Raw genomic sequence first — 14,949 nt, 5'->3', positions numbered from 1 at the left:
TCTCCATCAACCCTGTCGCCTACTCCCCTGAGTAGCGAAGGTACAACACCACATACTACCTACTTTGTTCCTTGGTCGTGCACTCTTGCATGACCCGAAGTCCTTCACTTTTGGTTATCTTGATGAGAAACTCATTGACACCGGTCTTACGAAGTTCCTTGGCCTCTGCCCTTCAGCCTTGTCTCGGTATTTGGAGTTTGCCTCTGCATGCTCTACCTCCTCGGCCCCTTTCACGACCAAGCGCTCTCCCTCTATGAGAGTAAGGGATCAATGACTTTCACGGAAGTCCCGCCTCTACGGTACCATGGCGCTGCCATGCCCATGGCACTACTATCCTTCACCTCACATCTGCATCCCTTTTCTTCACAATCAGTAGATATGCCTCTGTGGTACTCCTCCGAGTCCACCTACATTCTAACTGATGCTTGAATTTGGGTAGCTAAGTCCCTCTGGACTCGTCGTCGCTTCCTCGCCCCTTTCGACCCCCCACTTCAACACCTCTATGTTCTCCAAGCAGCTCCCTTTGGTTGATGGAAAGACAGACTACAACTCCCATGCATGGCCTTTGCCATCACGTTGTAGGGTTTGCACCAATTCTGTTCTCCTTAGCTTCCTTGGTAGCAACGTTCACTTACTCGACCTTATCCTTTGACTTGTCGGGCTCCCTTAAGCGAATATGAGCTCTGGAGCAGTCCAACTCTCTAGCTGCTTCGATCATACCTCTGTATGATCAAGTCCCTCCCATGGGACTCACTAGTACTTGCATTCGAACTTTTCCCTTGGTGGAACACAACCCCCATATGCTGATGACCAAGGTTTTCATCCGATGCATGCACGGAAGACCCGCCTCTATGGTACCATGGCTTTCACTCCTTGAATCCATAGCCCTTCTTATCGTCATGTTGTTCACCGAAGTGGAGCTTCCAATAGCTCCCGATCATACCTCTGTATGATCTAGTCCCTCACGGGACTAGGTTGTGTGTATCGCATTGCCACGAACTGTTCCACCACGATCCGCTGCACCATGTCGCCTCCTGGTGACATCTCTATTGCATTCTGATCCTTGTGGGATGAACTCGAATTGTGAACCTTTCATGTGTGGCCTCTACCAATACATTGCAAGGTCTCTTCCATATTCGATTTTGTTTGCTCCTTTGGCAATCGACCTTCATCCACCCACTCTTGGGTCACATCTAGATGAAGCACCGCTCTAGGACAGTCCATCGCCTAATAGCTCCCGAAGTCCCCCGACTTCGCTGCAATTAGTGCACCATTGTCTGGATCCTGGGCCTTTAACCCTACCAGCACAATCATCGCTGCACACCGCTTCCTTCATAGCAACTTGAATGGAAACACTATGGCATATTCTTCAAGAGTACCCGCCTTTGCGTCCTCTTGCCCCGTTCTAAGGCCTTCTGAACCCAACTTCGCCTCCGCAAATTGAGTCGCCTTAGTTCCTCCATCAAATGCTCCTCCGAGATAAGGTGCATATGCCTAGAAGCTCCCTTCATCTTTGGCACCATGCAAGATGAGTCCGCTCCGTCAGAATGAATGACCCATGGAACAACATGATCCTGCTCTTGCCTCTACAAGAGTTCATGTCCTTGACCTTTGTCCAAGGAAAGCACTATGCCTACACTCCATGTTCCATCTTCTATACTAGCTCCCTTCATGCGGCTTGGGTACTTCGCCAAGTTACACTCAAGTTGCTCCGCTCCTCGTTTTTACATTAAGTTGATGGTGGCCCTCGCGCTCACCATTCCATGGGTCAGCCCTCCCTTGAGTCTGATCTCCATATCGACTCCAAGTGTGTCTTCATTTGTGTTGCATTGGGTTGCTCCCCCACTTGATCTCGCAATGCATCCACCAATGTATTCTCTCGAATGAGATCATGCGACGACTCCTCGCCGCTTGCTCAGACCATTGAGCTTCGTGGAGTTGTTGTTTGTTGAGGTACTCCTCCTCAACATGTGAGGTCCGTCCCACATGATTCTCCCTCTAGAGAGCCGGGACTTATCCCTCCTAGATAACTGTCCCATTGGAGCAACATCTCTCTTCGTTTCGGAGACCACCATCCCCTTGGACTACTCTGATCTGCTGAACAAACTATGCATTGTTCTACCTCCTGCAAACACACTTGCTAGATTGCGACTGCACGTCAATACAACCCCCGCTGCACCACTCAAAGCCTAGCAACATGCTGAACTCGTTGTACACTTCAGCCTCCTATGGACGTATCCTTCACATGCCGAAGAGAAAGTTTCAATGCTCCATGGCGTCGAGTTTCGATCGCCTTGAGATGGCCACGAACATTCCATCGTCCGTATACAAGCCCATGCATGAGTACCGAATTCTTTGAGTTAGCAATTCCCGTCACCTCTGTGAGCTTTGTACAACTCTTTTGGTCGCTGAGCAACTCATTCCACCTTGGATGGTCTCATTCTTTACCAAGCGCCTCGCTTGCCTTAAGCACCATCAAGTATAGTTGTCAACGTTAAGCCGTAGCTCAAACTCAGCCATCCCAACCTTCGTGCGCTCCGCATTCTTCCAAGCTTGTATATTCTCGTGGTGCCTCTTGCGCGAAGGGTTGGCCATTCCTCTGAATGCCAATCTTAGAAGCCTGCTCCTCCGAGCAACTCCTTTTCCCTACATCTCCATGCCCGTTTTCCCCCAAATGGTCGCACGTGTGCTGACTGCCCTCAACGCAGCCCCGCTAGGTCCCCCACGTTTGCATGCTAAGTGTTTCTATGAGTGCTTGTCCCGCTCTGATACCATCTGTCACAGACTTAGCTGGGTTTGCCTAAGTCATGCGGTACCCTTGCGTGTCCGTCCGCAAAGGTCAGCCTCCCCGAAGTCTCCCATGGTCTCTTAGGACCCACAAAAGAGAGAACAGGATAGAGAAAACACCTCACTCGGGATCCACAAGTAAACATCTCCAAAAACACTTCATAGACAATGCAAATTACAAATAGACTTTACAAGCTCTGAACAGTTGCATAACAAAGGGTAAAATGGTCCATTATAGACTAAAAATCTGTCACACGTGTCCATATGACACAACCTTTATTTACAAGCCTAAAGCGGCTTCCAACCTAACTAAAATGGGACTATTAAGCCTTCGGCTGTCCCTCTACATGTTGTACAAAGCATGAACATACCAAAAGACACGGACATACATAAGCATTACATCAAGCATCCTGTTTAGAAGTTTGTCCGTGACATTAACCATATTGACATTAGGCATCACTTTATACGAGATCATGTCAATAATAATAATGTCATTCTAGAATTTATTGATATAAAGCATCAATTAGCGAATATTTTCATAAAAACCTTAAATGAAGATCAATTTGACTTTATTAGAAGGGAATTAAGCATATGTTGAATTGTCCTTATGAATGAGCTTGATTGTATATATTTTTCAAAAAAATTTCATCATCTTTTCGGTTTTCATGGATTTGACTTCTTTCTTATTATTGTAAACCTCTATGCTACCTTGACATGCATTTGACATTATCCTAGTATATGATATTGGATGTTTCTTTCTGAAATTTTGTCAACATTTTGATGGCACCTTCATGTTATTTTGGATGATTTGATGTCTTCCTTTAATGATCGATCTTAATGCCAAGTTGAAGCTTTGTCAATTCTGCCATCTCTTTTTCAAGATTTTTTTTCTTATGAGATGATTTTATGAATAGCTTCAATGATCACGAGTTTTATGCTTAAAACCTCATCTCTTTTTTGTTGATGACAAAGGGGGAGAAGAATGTGCAAAAAGATTGATGACTTGTGCAAAATATGAAATTTACATGTTGTATAATGCAATGAAAAATGTCTTATATGTGTTTCATTCCTTAAAAACATCGTAAAACTTTTTGAGCATATCACATATGAAAGTTTTTTATATTGGCTATCGTATCATGTTTATCAATTTTTTTATATATATGATAAGCAATTATCTCATGGTCATATGAAATCATGCCTTGCATTTATATTATGAGATCCATGTTGAAATTTCAAATTATTATTATTTCTTATCGAAATGATAATTATCTTTTATCATTCAGCTTGAAAATAATTTCCATGCCTTGAAATTATGAGAAATATGAAGTTTCATATTTGCTCATGCTTATTAAGAATAACGATAAGTTCGACGGATAGAACTTATCGGTTTAGGCTTGAATTCAAAGAGATTGAATTTAAGTGTTTTTATCTTCTCATAATATGACATATAGATAGGGAGAGTTATAATTAACTCCATCATCAATTGATTGTCATTATTAAAAAGGGGGAGATCGTTGAATCTCATATTTTGATGATGAAGTCAATTGATGGGTTAATTGATCTAATCCATATTATTGAGTTAAGTGTGCAGGATTAACTATGATAGCTTGAAGACATAAAGCAAGTCTACCGGAGTCAAGTTCGATGGGTGTTTGAGAGTCCGCCGAAAGTCTGAAGAATCGTTGGAAGTGCTGTTGGAACTAACCGAGAAGGAATCAAGGACTTGCCAAAGTTTTTGGAAGTCCGCCGAAGAGATCGTCGGAGGTTCGCGAAGATCATCGAGAAGGTTCGGCTACTTGCCAAAGATTCACTGAACTCGCCATAAGACCGGGAGCCTGCTGGGAGTCCACCGGAAGAAATCCGAGGGTGTATCGGAAGTCCGTTAGAAGTTCGCTGGAAAGCTCACCGGAAGGAAACTCGACGTTGCCAGTTAAAAACCTACTTAGGGCTATGTCTTAATTTCATAATTTGCATGTAATTAGGATTAGGATTAAGGGTTAATCCTATAACCTGGTTAAGGGCCAACTGGGCCCTAATATAGACTGGTTTAGGCCAAATAAGGAGCCCAACCAGTGACCTATAAGGTCGGGCGGTGGCACCGCTGGACTGGGTGGTGGCACCGCCCAGAATCCGAAAGGTCAGGCAGTGGTATCGCTGGACTAGGCGGTGGCACCGCCTAGAACCCGAGAGTTCCGACGGTGGCACCACCAATACACTGTCAATATCAGACACTGACAGGCGATGGCACCGCCAGCACCGAAAACCCAAAAATAATTTAAATTTAGAGCCTAAATTTGAATCCTCTTGGGGCCTATAAATGCCCCTCAATTCTCAACAGACACAATACCTTTTTGAGAAGTTAGAGATTGAGAAAAAACTTTAGCAAAGTCTTATTTTCAATAGCTTAAGTATTCACCTCCCTCTTTCTCTTTGAAAAATCTGTAAGAGTGTGAACTACTTGTAAAAAGGTTGTAAGAGGGGTATTTGGTCCTTCCCCTTCAAAGTGATTTGCTAGTGAAAGTTGGGAGCCTCATCGAAGAAGGCTTCGTAAGTGGATATAGGTCATTTGACCGAACCACTTTACATTGTGGTGTTCCTTGAATGTGTGAGTGTTTAATTTTATGAATCACTTATCTTCTTAGTAGCAAACTGTTCAGTTTTCTTCTCCCTACTCTTGACTTCCTTTACTCGAGCTATTTTAGCTAAGTCATACTTCATCGAATCGAAATCTCTACACATTTACGAAATTAGTTTCAAACTTATGAGTTTTAATCCATTGCACTAATTCACCCCCCTCCCTCTCTTAGTGTCACTCTGATCCTAACATTAGTACCGACCGTGGTCCTAACAAGCCAGTGCGCCTAATCACTCACATCACGATCTGTGTGTATCGACACATCTCCATGCCCTATAATCGTCCATCTCGTCATCATCGGTTTCGTCAGCATCTTGGCGCATCTCCATACATCATGATCGTCGGATCGATAATAAACAAGAAAAATTAGAGGCTCATAGGCCCCAATAATAATAATAATCACAATACACATATACATCATATCACATGGTCCATGATCATCCATCCATATTATACATCATATATATTACATCATCATGTAGGACTACTAGATTATGGCAATAATAATAATTAATTAAAATATTTAATTAATTATTCTGTAGCCCTTTCGGGTACCCTACCCTAGGATGCCCTAAGTGGCCAAGAAACCCTAGCTGCTAGGGTTACCCCAACAATTAAGAAACCTTCGCTGTAGGATTCCTTTGGGTGGCCAAGGATCCTTAGTCCCCAAGGTTGCCTTTGTAGCCATGAAACCCTAGCTATAGGGTGAGCATGGGTGGCAAGGAAACCCAGGCCGTCAGGCTGCCCCATGTAGCCAAGAGCCCTAGTCACCAAGGCAACCCTTGTAGCCAAGAAATCCTAACTGCTAGGAGTGCCCTTTGCAGCGAAGAAACTTGGCTACAGGGATAGCCAACCTATAGGCCAAGAGCACCCTTGCAACTCTCAACCTTACTGCTTTTGTCTAGACCTAGAGCAGTAAGTTGTGCTCTCGACTAAGGCTGCAAGTAGCCTTCGACCAAATTATAGGGCAGCAACTATTGCTGCCCTTTCTCTCATTTTGCATCAACAATTTTGACATCAAAAGCCCTCTTTGAAACACCTTTTAATAGAGGAAATAGATGTAGTCTAGATTTGAAAACTATGATGAAAAATCCCACCAATCATGCGAAAATAATTCTATGCAATTGAACACAACACATGTAGTTTATAAACCAATCTTTCACATGAACAATCTGGCTCCAATACTACTATTGAGAAATCTAGGGTGACATCACATGTGCAATAGAAGAACAAAACCCAAAAATTCTAAAATTTCTCACAAAAAAGAAGGTTTCATTGTCGTGCGAAAATTGGTATGCAAAAACCCACAAAACCAAAAACTACATGTATGAGAAAGATGTGTTATCTAGAGAGATTATATATCCTTAAAAACTTATAAATCTATAAGAGAAGATGAAGAAGGTCAACTGTCCTCCTCTCTAGTAGTGATCTACATGGTAGGAGCTATGAAGATGCTCCTCAAATTGCTGCCCAAATTTCCATGCTGCGGGCACCACACAATCAAGAAAGGGCCGACCCTTCTTGCTATCCACATACCCCAAATAAGGGTTGTTAGCTGAGGAGGAGAGGGGGAGAGGAGAATAGGAGGTGACAACCAAAAGGGGACTAGCCTATGGCCTTTTAGTTCCCTCTTATTTATAGAGGCCCCATATCAACTTAATCCTATTGAATCCTACTCTATTGGATACTAGATCTCTATATAACTATCTAAGCCTTTTAGATTAGTAAATTTCTATCCAATATTATCTCATTGTCTCTTATTAGATCTCATCCATAGGATCAAATAATTAAGGGGTTTATTGGATATCCAATAAGATAGGGGCTCTAGCAGATATCTCATATCCAAACCTCTACTCGTTGTAATACCTACCATATGTGTGTGAACCTCTAGGCCTAATATCGAGCTGGTCATGAGTCATACCTATCAAAACTCTTTTTAGCTCAGTGAATTATTATCTCTATAATAATTCACTCGACTCATCGACTACGAATGTACTAGGCCATTATGTCGTAATCCTCAAACAATACAGGGTAATCCAATCTATCAGACCTGTCTGTCATTAGTTACCATATATCTATAGTCCTTTATCTATCTAATATCCCAAAGACCATCTTTCAGGCATGGTGCTATTAGGCCCATATGGTTTCTACTCAAGTCTCGCTATAATAAGATTCTCTCGGAGAACTATTTCTCTCTTAATCCGAATGACCCTAGCTAGGGATTTTGCTTGAGTAAGAACACACAAAATATTCCTCTCATAACACTAAGAGTGGATGATGTTGAATCTCGGATTTTGATGATGACATAAATTGTCATTTGTTATCTAATCCATATGTTGAGATAAGTGTGCAGGATTAACTACGATGAAAGTAAGACATGCAGCAGGAGTTACGCCGGAGTCAGGACTATGATCACGTTGGGAGTTAGAGAGCTTGACGGAAGTTCAGACAATCGTCGGAGGTTCTGCGGGAACAAATCCGAGAAGTCCAGGAGCTTGCCAAAAGAAGCTCGTCAGAACTCGTCAAGTGGATCGTCGCAAGTCCAGGAGTTTGCCGAAAGTCCGTAGGAGCATCGTCGGAGGACCGTCGGATGTTCGCCGGAAGTTCACCGGAAGCTCGCCGGAAGAAGCGATTGACGCACCTGAGCAAGCTGTAGTAAAAGTCTTAAGAATTGTCGTAGTTAGTACGATGATTAAGTTAGAATTGGGAGGTGATCCCATTAACTTAATCTAGGGGCAATTGGGCCTTTGAAAGAACCAAATTGGGCTGAATGGATCAACCCATTCGGACCCAGATCTCTCGCCCAGAGGTGGCACCGCCCAGGGCTCAGTCTCCGAGTTCTGGTTGGGCGGTGCAACCGCCTCTGACAGCGGTGCAACCGCCTGAGCTCGGTCTCCGAGCTCTGGCTGGGTGGTGCAACCACCCCAGTCAGGTGATGGCACTGCCTGAGCTCGGTCTTCGAGCTCTGCCAGGCGGTGCAACCGCCCCTGACAAGCAGTGGCACCGCCTAAAGGCTCAGTCTTCGAGCCCTGTCAGGCGGTGCAACCGCCAGACCCTGAAATTCCGGGAATTGACAGTTTTGAGCTCGGAATTCAAACTGGTTTGGGGCCTATAAATACCCCACTCTTTCAGCAATGAAAGAGCAACGAAAAACCACCAAAATCCTGATCTTACTCTGAGATTTTTGAGCTCAAAAGTGTTATAATAAGCTAAAGGTTCTTCTCCCTCTTTTCTTCCAAGTTCAGATCTTTCAAGAGAGGAGAGAAAAGTTTGTAAGGGTTGTCTCCTAAGCCCGTCAAAAGGAGTGAATCTGTAAAAGGGTGGTTGGCCTTCGCCTATTGAAGGAAGGCCTCTAGTGGACGTCGGCGACCTCATCGATGGAGGAAGCTAGAAGTGGATGTAGGTCAAGATTGACCGAACCACTCTAAATCGTGCTGCTCTTTGGTTTGCATTTACTTTGAGCTTATTATCCTTACTGCAAACCTCCTTCATAGCTTACTCCCTTCTGCGCTTTTACGATTGCGTTTCCAAGCTCAATAGTTTTCAAATCGTGTTTAGACGTAAATCGCTTTTCTCGTACGAACATCGTATTTCAGTTTGCGCTTACATTCTGATTTCCATCACAACAGCAAACTGCCTTAACAGATTCGTTTTAACTACTTCTTGCCTAATCACAAGTTAAAGTGATTTATGAATCGACTTTTCTATTGAAATCGCTTTTACCGTACAAACATCGTATTTCAGTTTGCGCTTACATTCTGATTTCCATCATAATTGCAAACTACCTTTATAGATTTGTTTTAACTGCTTCTTACCTGATCTTAAGTTAAAGAAATTTACGAATCGACTTTTCTACTGAAATCGGCTTTGTCGTACGAACGCAGTTTTAAACGTTGAAAGTTTTCCGCTGCATTAATTCACCCCACCCCCCCCCTCTTAGTGCTCTTGATCCTAACAGATGATCATTTATGGACACTTAATAGTCCTCGTAAGGTTCGTTGTCACTCACGATGATCAGTTATGCTAGATTTGGAACTTCTAGGTTTATAAGTTTGGTATCAAAGAGTGAAGTACTTATATAGGACATCCTTGGTGTCTAAAGTCTAAGGACCAAATATACTACTAGGATGACAGAATCACTTTCTAACAATGAGGTATCATCAACCATCCAACATTTCATGAGTAGATCGATAAGTAAACTCATTCTCTAATGAGCACCAGCACCTACACTGTATCCCTAGTATCCCCACACAAGCATCTATAAGATTAGTTATCTCCATTATATAGATGGGTATACAATACACTAGTTTATCCGATTATCTCGATATTCCTCTCGAATAACTTACGACCGGGATTATTTAGGGTATATGTTTAAAGGCGAATCAGTCTCATTATTGTGATTTCATCACAATCCGATTCTCATTGCACAAATCCATGAACATAACAATATATGCAATAAGTAATATAAAATTAAAAAAAAAATCAAATATATAATAATTAAAAAAAGAGTATGTATCATGTCATACATACTATCACTCATGTGATTGGCTTACAGTGCACCTATGACTAGCATCAGGATCCTTCGAAGACTTGAAGTCTTGTTTGGTCAAGTAAATCCTCTATCCTAATAGCCCACTCACCTCAATCCAAGTCTTATTGGATTAGGAAACCCTTCACCCATACAAGGGCAAGCACCAAATAAGAGAGTTGTGGTATCCCTATAAAGAAAGGACTAACTACATATACCCTATAAGAAAAGTTCTTAAACCCTAAGGACTTATGGCACTCCTCACCTTATAAAACAAGAGGTGTGCCCCCATTTAAAGGCAACCAAATAAGTTTTCAATAAGAGGCTAGGTGGCCTTAGATATTCTAGTCTTAGAATAGAGAAGAGAAGAAAGGAGTAGAGATTGAAAAAAATCTACATGGTGCAGCCCATCCTTTCCACTATAGCCCTTCTTCACAAAGTTCCAACAACCTAAGCTCTGTATCAAAGCTTCATCTAGCTATTGTGAAAAGCCTCCAAAACTTATTGCCTACCCTCTAAGCCTCAAGAGGAGGTTCCGATAATTAGAGAGAAGAAAAAGACTAAAATCGATAGCAATACACAAATTGTCAATAGCACCCAAGTGGTGTCCAAAACAACCTATGCATCTATAAGCTTTTCTATCCTACTATTATTCTATTATTTCAAGTTGTTTTTTTTATGCTATTATATGATTTTACGCATCTATAATGGATGTCGTTTTCTTTTGGGTTTACGTTTGATATTTCTATGATAGTTCTCTTTTCCGTCAAAACTTTCATCCGAAAAATAGTATTGAGTTGATGAATCATCGAACCTGAACCCTATATGGATCAGCTAGCATAATTTATTATTATTGAATCACAAAAATATCTATTGGAAAGATGCAAGCTCGATTATACGAAGATGTCACAGTGCTTCCCTATTAGGAGAAATAACAAGTCTTTTAGTACTAGATTAAAAGAAGTAAAAGAAATAATAGAACACAAACAAAGACAGAAATATTATGATTTACGCTACATCCACAAAGCCACTTTAGATCTTCACTATAGGGAGAAAATTACAAATGTATAGAAAAACACTTATCCCTCACAACCTCTCAACTCTAAACAACTTCTACCATAATTTCACACACTTCTCAAGAGAACCCATCTTTATTTATAGTGTGCTCACACTAGTAAAAAAAGATATCACAGGTAGCTCACTAATCTAATCAACCCTAAACAATCATAACAACTCCTATTTATAGTCATAAATCAGATAAGTGCTTAGAACCTCTTTTACCAAGTCAAAATTTAAATTTTAACAAAACTTTTACTAAGTGAAAGATGATATTAACAATCTCTCACTTAGGAGACTGATTTTAATCGTCTTCACACTCAATGTAGCAGCCCAGCGTTCCCCTTGCTTGTGCAGACCACTGAAGTTGAACACAACTTCAATTTATTAATGGTCACCATTTTGGATACATATCAATAGAGTTTCAATTTCCTTGAATCTTTTCGAGCTCAAGGGCTTTATCTTCTGGACTGAATGAAGTGATATTTCATTTGAATATGCTTTATTCTAGTATGAAAAGATGGATTTTTTGCTAATTGAACTATACTTTGATTATCTGAATATAGGACACTTTCCTTCTGGTTCTTATCAAGTTCTTCGAAGAAACATTGAGGCCAAATCATCCCCTCACCGGCTTTAGTGATTATTCTTTTGCAAGTTTGAATTGGGCACCTAAAGGAGTGCTCACTGTTTAGCATTCTGCATGTTGAATCGAGAGAGTACTTTATTAATGTATTCTGCTTGTGACAGTACTAAAGTCCCTGCTTCCCTGTCTCTTGTAATCCTCATTCTTTGTAGCTCCTACATCTTTCATTACAAAATTGTTTGACAATTCATACTTTAAATTATTTATCTCTTGCATGTCTAAACTTGTAACAAGCATATCATCTACATAATAAAAGAACTGTTGTCATACCTCTTGATACTGTAACAATGATCTATTTGATATTTTGCAAAACCACTGCTACTCATGATGTCATTAAACTTCTTTTATCACTATCTCATAGGGTATATAAAAAATTAAATTTATTAATTCGAAAATGAGTGACGGATAAATTCTAAAGTCTCATGAAGAGGACAACTGTATAAATAATTCAGTATATATTTGATGTGCAAGGGAGAAAAGAGAAAAAAAATATAGAATTTTAAAAGGTAAATGAACAGTTGTATGTTTTCAAACAACCGTTCGTTAAGTGTCAAGTGTGATAGCAAATTCTCATAGGTTTAACATACGAACTTGTGAATCTAATCAATACCTAATACCACCCCAAACCCCTATCCAGCTCTATGCCACTCGAGAGGTTCTAGGGTGTTGAGATGGTTGACGTTTTATACTGCACTATAGCCTACAGAAAACAAGTCATAACACACGAAAAGTGAGTCATTTTGGGACACTTTTGACTATTCTGATGAGCGAATACTTTATAATACTATGAACTATTCCTACTCATTGTTTTCAAATAAAAACACATAAAAATAAGGTAAAATACGTTGCAAGATATATGTACAAACAAATAAAAATGATGAATGGTCCTCTGGCAAAAATGTTGTAGGCACACAACGATTATTCGTGATAGTAGGGCCCATGACCACTGCCCTCAATATGGTCATTGAACTTTCACTTCACTACCATGAATAGTCATTGCATAGCTATAGTAGTAGTCCTTAACAAGCCAGTGATCACAGTAGACCATCACCCTATACTACACCATCATCCTATACTACGCCATCGCGAACAGTAGACTATCGATGATAATCTGTCAACCAAAATGATAGCACCTTTTCATAAACAAGCAAGAGAATAGATATACAGACTCTATGAAAACAGACAGACCAGGTGAGGCAAGCATCACATTATCAGAATATAAATAACATGTTCTCACATGCAAAAGGTAATAACAACTTTTCTTAAGCAAAAGGTGATAACAATAACTATCTTATATAAAATAAATCTAATATTTTTAATACTAATTGTAAGCATAAAATTTTAATCATACTTTTGTTTAGCGAAAAAATTTTAACAGTAGAATCAAAATCAAATAACGATAGATTAAGATCAAGATTATGTACCTTTTGATGTCATTCAGAAAACTTTTATTTGATTTGTAAATGTACTATTGTCCAATTTAAATGAAGCAATGATACCAATATCCAAAGAATACTATATTTATATTTTTCTCTTTTTCTATCCTTCATAGTATCATTATAAGAGATAAAATATGAACCAATGAAAAATAAAAAAAGATCTATAATTTCTTAAATTATAATATAATATAATATATATTATAATATAATTTAATATAATATATAAATAATATACATTGTAATGTATATTATAATATAATATATATCGTAAGAGTAAAGGATATAAGATAAGTAATTATGAAAGTTTTTTCTATCAAGATAATCTATTAAGAAATTCTATAATAATTAAACTTTTTTTTCTACTGATTAATAATTATAATTACAATTTAATTAGATATCTAATATATCTTATTTAATTAAATATAATTATATAATCTAACAAGAAAAACACCATTGGTTAAAGTAAGCTTTCGAAAATAGTACGGTACTCAAAATGTACCTACCAAGCAGTGATAAGAGAACGTATAAAACAGAGAGGGGTTCCAGGATGACCCGACAACCTTCTTAAGCTTTCTAAGGAGAAGCTTTCCAAGGAGAAACAGGAGTTGAGTGAGGGAAACACTTTTGAATTGATAATTCTTAAATAGGATTGAAAAATTATTTAAGGATATGATCCTAAATAGTTGCTGTACGTGTTTCTAGAGCTTATTCTGACCTACTATAAGTTTTTTACGGGTTGAAGAACACCCATCCCATTTAGACCAGTTCGAGATTTATCGCCATCATAGATCGTAGAAACAGCTTTACATTTCATCTTTAGTTCGGTAAGAGTAAAAATGAAATAACAATTTTGAAATAAAAATTAGATAGCAATGTTTATTACTCAAATTTCTGGTGCTTATATCTTAAAGTGTATCACGCCTCCCAAAGATCAAATGCTTAAAAGATCTAAAATAGCAATACCAATCTACTAAAAGAGAAAGGATTACCAGCTATGAACGAAGAAGAAGAAATGTTTTTTACTTACCATGAACACAGGAATCTGCAATAGACTGGAGGAGAAGATGAAATGCAAACGAGAGGGTGTTGGATGTGGAGACATCTTCTTCTTCCCGCTGCTGCCTTAATAGTGCTAATGCAAGAATGCAAGTCACCGAGTCCACGGATGACTGAGTCACCGAGTCCACGGATGACTAAGTCACCGAGTCACTATCAGTTAAGAATATTAATTAAGATGATGTCGGATGTCTAAGTCACCGAGTCACTATCAGTTAAGAATATGAATTAAGATGATGTCGCATCTACTAATCTTTCGTATGTAATGAATGACATTGATCGAAAATTTAAGATAACCTACGGACTAGACGATTAAAATTAACAGAATAAACAACTTATTTTCTTAGTCGATGCACATAATTGGATTCTTTTCAAATATATGATTATTAGTTATTTATAAGTCATATTCTTCATGTGCGTATTAGATATATGGCATAAGATAGTCTTATTTTTTGTATCGTTTTTATTAAGATTGATAAATATTTTACAAGTTCTAAAATTAGATTTTAATTAATTGGGAGGAGGTATAATTAAATTCAAACTCCTTCATAGACTAGGATCAGGATTTATATTAGGGATTCAAGTAAAAAAAATTCTTAGAAAATTAAGATTTATTTTTATAAATATACCTTGAGTCTTAAGATTTTGGTGAAGGAGAGACATAACATTTTGGGTACTCTTGAGGGTGTATAGGGGTTTCAGGCTTTGAGTTTGGGTTAACTCAGGATAACTGATTCCTTGTATTGATTTTTCTCATAATGAACAATTTGATTTTTCCATGGACATACGTAGAAAGTTATCA

General features: G+C 39.2%; 1 protein-coding gene across 2 annotated transcripts in view; it reads right to left on the bottom strand.

Moving 5' to 3' along the window:
* Positions 1–14,202, bottom strand: part of LOC103999887 (UPF0481 protein At3g47200-like) — a 47,827-nt gene extending 33,625 nt beyond the window's left edge. For both annotated transcript variants that reach the window (XM_009421780.3, XM_018819373.2), the window contains exon 1: positions 14,119–14,202. The gene's annotated coding sequence lies outside the window, so the exon portion shown is untranslated. The remainder of the gene's footprint in view (positions 1–14,118) is intronic.
* Between the last annotated feature and the right edge of the window lie 747 nt (positions 14,203–14,949).

This window comes from Musa acuminata, chromosome BXJ2-10, assembly GCF_036884655.1.
Source record: "Musa acuminata AAA Group cultivar baxijiao chromosome BXJ2-10, Cavendish_Baxijiao_AAA, whole genome shotgun sequence".
NCBI classification, from domain to species: Eukaryota; Viridiplantae; Streptophyta; class Magnoliopsida; order Zingiberales; family Musaceae; genus Musa; species Musa acuminata.
Note: the sequence above shows the minus strand (reverse complement) of the source record. Positions and strands in the feature narration are given on the sequence as shown.